A 6,757-nucleotide genomic window follows, 5' to 3' on the forward strand; every position below is an offset into this window, starting at 1 on the left:
ACTTTTTCCACTGATTCTCTTTTCCCTGCATATAAATATACTTTATAAATTAATATTCCCCCTTCCAGGGGTGGGTTGAAGTCTATTCTTCAGAATGCCTCCTTTAAAAGAGCTTTCCAATAAACATTCTGCCTGACATCTTCAATCTCCACATCCAAGTCAATGCCACTTTTCTCCAACACTTGGTGTCAACATCCAGGACTGGGATCATGTTTTGACTGATTCATTAGTAATGCATCTCCACCCTGCTACTGCCAAGAACCCATCCAACACTGGACTCCAAATCATAGGTGGGCATGTCAAGGATTTCTCCACCAGAGGATCTTGATCTCTCTCTCATTTGCCATTATCCAGAACAACCTGCCAAAGAGTCCTCGTGCTACATCTATGATCCTCACCATCCCTGAGGGCCATCACTGGTGGGAGGCCCATGTTTTCATGGGAAGAGACCCCTTGGTTCTGGAGCTGGTCCCAAGTGTTGTCTCCCATTTCCTTGGATGATTTACAACTGATTCAGGAAGCTGTCTCTATTGGAAACTCCCCTCTTCTTTTTCTAGAGATCTTTAGTTTCACCCACACCACTAATAATAGGGAATTCTATTTCAGCCTCCCTAAAACCCATGCCTCTGAGTCGTCTCTTTCATAACCTTAAAAGTCTGTACCCAAAAGGAGACATTAAATCCAAAAATTCATTTTGTATTCAACCTCTGTGTGACCACAATACAAACTGGAAAGTGAACATCAATGGCCAGAGAATGGCACTTTTGATTTCCAAATTCTCTGATGCTTAGAGGACATTATCAAGTTCAATGGCAGGTGGTCGGTGATCCCTTACACTCAGGCCTTCTTTTACCTTTGCAATCTCTCTTCCCTCTGCCAATCCTGTTCTTACAAACAAATTCTTCTTTTACACCAGAAACCTCCTCAGATACCTTCCTCATCATTACATTCATCTCCTAAAATTTCTGAACGCTCTGGCTTTGATCCCTCCTATCACACCCCTCCTGTACCTCTTCTGTATAATCATCTGGTGTTATCTCTGGATGCGCACTCCACCCCTTCTTCCTCCCCACTTCATCATTGCTGTCTTCTACCCCTCCCTTTCCCCCTCCTCATACTCATTCACAGTGATTACCTTCCCCTCCTTTATGCTACATCCCTCCACCACTGCCAGCATGCAGTCTCCCTATTCCATGCAGATGCCATGTTAGCTCCTCTCTTACCTGTCTTGGAAATAGCAAGGATTGAAGGAATCATCAGAGTGCATGTTCCTTTCTCACTCCCAGATTTAAGCCAGATAGAGGACTAGTTAGGATCTTTCTTTGGAAATCCTGCTACATACATTAAAGAATTTCAACACCTCACTCACTCATATGAACTCACTTATCAGAACACATACATTATCATTACCTCCTGTACAACTCCAGAGGAAAAAGGAAACTGCATATGAGTGACTGCTATTGCTTTTGCAGATTCCATGCATACTCAAGATCCCAATACGTACCTGCCAGGCCCTACTGCAGTGCTAATCATTAACACCCCTGGGATTACCAAACAGGCTCCACTGGTCTTGCTTAAATGACCCATTTCTTAACCTGAGTAATAGAAGGCATGAAGAAGCCTGCCCTTAATGCAGTTAATTATGATACAATTAAAGAGATCATAAAGAAACCTGATGAAAATCCAGCTGCTTTCATGAATACATTAACTGAATCTCTCCTTAAATTTACTAATTTAGATCCTGACTTGGATTCTGGTCAACCATACTTACACACTCACTTCATCATTCAGTCTTATCCTGATATTAGAAATAAACTATAGAAATTATAGGATGGCCCTCAAAACGATCAGAAAGACCTGACTGAGGTGCTCTTCAAGGTCTTTAACAATAGAGATGAGGAAGCCTGTTTGGAATAGCACAAGTGAGATCTTATTAAAGCTTTCCTCCTTGCTGCCACCCTCAGGGTCAATTCTCAAAACCCCATCTCTCTTCTTCCCTTCAGCCACCACCCAGACTATTTCAAATGTTGAAAGGCAGGGGACTGGGCATATTGCTTCCCTGATTCAAGGATCCCACCAGGTCCTTGTCCAGGGAGTCAGACTGTCATGAAAACTGTTTCCAGAAAGTTCCTCCCGCACACCCTACAGATCCAGATCTGAAATCTTACATTCCAGAATTCCTTGGACTGATAAAAGGCTACTGATACATCTTAGGTTTGGTGGGGCCCCACATCTGCATCATTAAGATTGAACCAAGGGTTATCATCAAGGTTGGAGTTAAGCTGATCTCCTTTCTAATTGACACAGGGGCCACATATTCATTCCTCCTAGAACAGTCAGAACCTTTATCTATTTTCTTAATCTCTATTGTAATAGTTAACTACATCCCTTCCTCTTTAATTACCAAGCAACCTATATGTTCAATTGAAAATCACATTCTTCTACCAATTCCTCATAATCCCTGTCTGTCCTTCTCCATTCCTAGGTCATGATATACTGTCTAAATCACACTCCTACATTTCCTTTACTCTCCCATCCTCCCAAACCAACTTCTTTCTCCTCCTCTCTTCCATACCCACTCCCTACCTTATCCCTACTGACATTACTCAGTAGGCAGAATTTGTCCCCAGGTCTGGGATACCAATTCTTCTTCAGTCACATCACACAATCCCCCTACAGAATAGTCTTAAGGAAACCCTCCTATTTCACAAATATTCCTCACTATCCCTTATCCATCATTGCCTGACAAGGCTTGAAACCCACTACTGACAAACTCTGTTCTGAGTTCAACTAATTCACCTTTCAATACTCTGATACTGGCAGTAAAGAACCCAAATTGAACATTGTGCAGGAGTTAAGAACTGTGAATGAAGCCACAAAGCCTATCATTCCCCTAGTTCCTAACCCATACAAACTTCTGTCTCACATACCCCCTCAAAGTATACATTATACTGTAATTGACTTCAAAGATGCTTTTTTCAGTATTTCCCTAGATGAGATTTCCCAAGACATTTTTGCCTTTATGTGAACAGACCCTGAAGAACCCCTAAATCTCCAACAACTAACATGGACAGTCCTTCCTCAGGGCTTTATAGATAGTCCCCACATTTTTGGGCAAGACCTACACTGAGACCTCTCTGACCTTCAACTCCCCTTCAGTACTCTTCTCCTAGATGTTGATGAACTCCTCCTTTATAGTTCTTCCTTATAAATTTCTGTAACTTACACTATTACCCTTAAGATCAATCCTTTTAACTGTTATAAGACCATTGCTGTTGTTATTGCTGCTACTTCTTTTTGGCCCCTAACTCATATAGCTCCTATCCTGATTCATACACTGAATCACACTGTCAATGACCCAGGAATAAGTAGATGGTACCTTCATGATTCATGACAATAAATAACAACTCCTGCATGAACTGAAACCACAGTTCACCAAACAAGATGCTAGGGAAATTTTCTCTGCCCAAAGACAGCAGGAAGTAGGCAGTTCAAGCCAATACACCAAATCCCCTCACCCTTCCATCCTGCCTAGTACCGTATACCCCAATAACCAGGTCCCCCAATATATAAAAATGTATATAAAAACAAAGAATTATGTATGTCATTCAGTGGCTCCTTTAACCGTAGACTAAAATTTACATTACAGTTTACGTTCTGCCTTGCATAGTTTTATAGGTTATGAGAAAATGTATAATGGCCTCTATCTATCATTGCAATGTCATGCAGGATAATTCAAATGTCCTGAAAATGGCCCCATGAAATATTAAAAGAGAACAATAGCCCACCTAAAATTCGATATCCAGTTTTGAAGCATGTGTGTGTTCATAAGAAGGACCATCAAAGTCAAAGCCAAATAGAGATATTTCTTCATAAGAAAGAATAAGAACCAAGAAAATGTTACAACAATAGACCCACACTAATTTTTAAAATGGACTTCATTTTTCAGGCAGATGCAGGCAAACACTGATATAATCACTTCATTTATGAAAAAGGTGGGCACTGAAAAGCAATGGGGAAGGATGACCCCTTAAACAAATGCTGTTGGCTATGTAGAATACCCATGTGGAATAAATCAGTGGTCATCCCCAGAATCATTATACACAACTATCAATTCCAGATAGTTTATTTAATGCCAAAGATAAATCAATAAATCTTCTGTTCAAAAGCATAAGAAAATATATTCATAAACTTGAGAAGGCAAGTATTTTTTAAACAAGACACAGTGATAAATTGCACTGTCTTTACATTAACAGCCATTCTTCATCAAAAGACAACATAAGAGAGTGAAAAGTAAGGCACAGATTTGGAGGAGTGAAAAAGTAAGGCATAGATTGGGAGGAGATAAATGCTCGAAACATAGTTAAAGAAAATTGCATATCCAGGATATTTTATATAAAATTTCTTAGACTAAATAAAAACCAAATAACTTATTAAAATAGCAAAATATATATAGGTGCTTCTCAAAAATAAGCATCAAAAAGAGTCAAATAAATAGGAGACTATACTTGAATTCAGTGATCATCAGAGAAATGCAAATTACAAAAATAATAAGATATCATTCCCTATACACACATGCTAGAATGAAAATACAATAATTATGAAAATATTAAGTATTGTTGAGGATGTGGAACAAGTGACGTGACATATAATGCTGGTAGAAGGGTAAATTGATATAATCAGTTTGAAATACTATTTGATAAATCCAGCAGAAGCTGGACATATACATATAGTTCAAACCAGAAATTCCACTCAATGTATAACTGGAACAAACCCATATATGTTCACAAAGAGATTGTGAAAGGACTCCCTGTTAGCTGACCTGGGTAAGTCCAATGAACCAGAGAGTAAGAGTCACAACTCTCTTGAGGCTCAGGCTGGCACATGGCCAGTCCAGAGATTCAGTCCTCTGAGTATGCACCATCCCTTCTTCACGCAGTTCCTGGCAGGTTACATGGTCACAGTGGCAGGTAATCTTGGCATAATTGTCCTCATCCAAGTCAATGCCTGGCTCCGCACGCCCACGTACTTTTTCCTGAGTCTTATCTTTCGTGGATCTGTGCTTCTCTTCCAATGTGACTCCAAAGGTGCTGGAGGTTTTCTTATCAGACAAGAAATCCATTTCCTATGCAGCCTGTCTGGTGCAATGTTACCTTTTTATTGCCCTGGTCCACATCGAGATCTATATCCTGACTGTGATGACCTCTGATCAGTACATGGACATCTGCAACCCTTTCCTTTATGGCAGCAAAATGTCCAAGAGTGTCTGCACATCCCTTATCGTGGTGTCTTATGTGTATGGAGCACTCAAGGGACTGATGGAGACCATGTGGACCTACTGTGTCCCCGATGAAATTAACCACTTTTACTGAGCTGACTCTCTGCTGATTACGATCGCTTGTTCTGAAGCCTACAACAAAGAGCTGTCAATGGTTTGTTGTGGCTGATATAAACTTTCCTTTTCCTGGCTCATCATCCTTATTTACTACCTTTTAATTTCCTCCTATCCTGAGATTGGGCTCCTCAGAGGGCAGGCGAAAAGCTTTCTCTACCCATGGTTCCCACCTGACAGCTATTACCATATTCTGTACAGCTCTTTTTATCTCACAACCCCCTCAAAGGAATCTGTGGAACAGGGAAAAGTGGTTGCTGTGTTTTATACCACAGTTATGCCCATGTTGAACCCTGTGATTTATAGTCTTAGAAATAAGGATGTGAAAGAGGTATTAACCAAAGAGTTGTTCAGGAAAAAAATACTCCTGTAAATAACTCACTCTTCTTTTGGTCCTAAAGCTTTTCTCAACTTTTTCCTTAAAATTCAGGATCGACTTGGTGAAGTTAAAAATAACATGCAGCAAGGAAAACTCAACTGTCTTTTTTTAACTTTAATTATTTTAATAATGCTAAACATACAAAACACAATTTTGATTACAAAATATATGTGTTTGTAGTTGTCACTGGTGCTGTTTACTAGGTATTATTCCTTTGCCTTTTAAGCCCATAGTAGCATTAAACCTCTGGCTCCCTTGGTGTTATGTGAAGTCAGATGGCTATGGATGAGTCGAATTAGAATTTACATGTGTTGCTTCTCTGTTGAGAATTTAAATGTAGTGAGAGGCCATTCAAGTGGACATTAAAAAAAATACTCATCATTGTAACCAGCAAGATTTAAGATAGTGATTGCAAAGTCAGCATGGGTTCTTGTGTGATGAGACATGGAGCAGAGCTGTCAGCCATCCACATCAAACATGTAGAAAGCCTGATAATTAAATCTTTGTTTACATAAACAACTACAGTATATTCACTTTACTGTTTCCTTGTAATGAACTCTCCTTTTCTAATTGATGCAATATTTAATTTATACATAATTCATACATGCAGAAGTAGATATCACAAAATGAGCAATCCCGGCCCTAAAGAAATCACTTTTAAGGTTTTATTTTGTGTTCTAGTATTTTTCTGTTTTTACGTATATGTGTTTAACTAACAATTACTTTATAACTGATTATACTTTGACTAAGTAATGTGCTATGAACTCAATTATCTTCTTGGCCAATTATTTGATTTTCATAGAGTTAATAATTATTTCTATTTTTCCTTTTTTAATATTTACTTGTCCTTCAACTCTTGCTGAGAAGTATAAAGCTCTTCTCTATGGGTTCCCACCTGATAGTGGTTCTATCATTTCCACATTTTCCTTCTGGAGAACCTCTGTCCTATTATTTTCTACGTTGGTTGTTCCCTAGGTTCCTTCTGA

At 39.2% G+C, this 6,757-nt stretch overlaps 1 pseudogene; it reads left to right on the plus strand.

Annotated features, from left to right (window-relative positions):
- Positions 1–4,915: 4,915 nt before the first annotated feature.
- Positions 4,916–5,765, plus strand: LOC101433946 (olfactory receptor 5M8-like; annotated as a pseudogene).
- Positions 5,766–6,757: the final 992 nt, after the last annotated feature.

Source organism: Dasypus novemcinctus, chromosome 10, assembly GCF_030445035.2.
Source record: "Dasypus novemcinctus isolate mDasNov1 chromosome 10, mDasNov1.1.hap2, whole genome shotgun sequence".
Taxonomy (NCBI): Eukaryota; Metazoa; Chordata; class Mammalia; order Cingulata; family Dasypodidae; genus Dasypus; species Dasypus novemcinctus.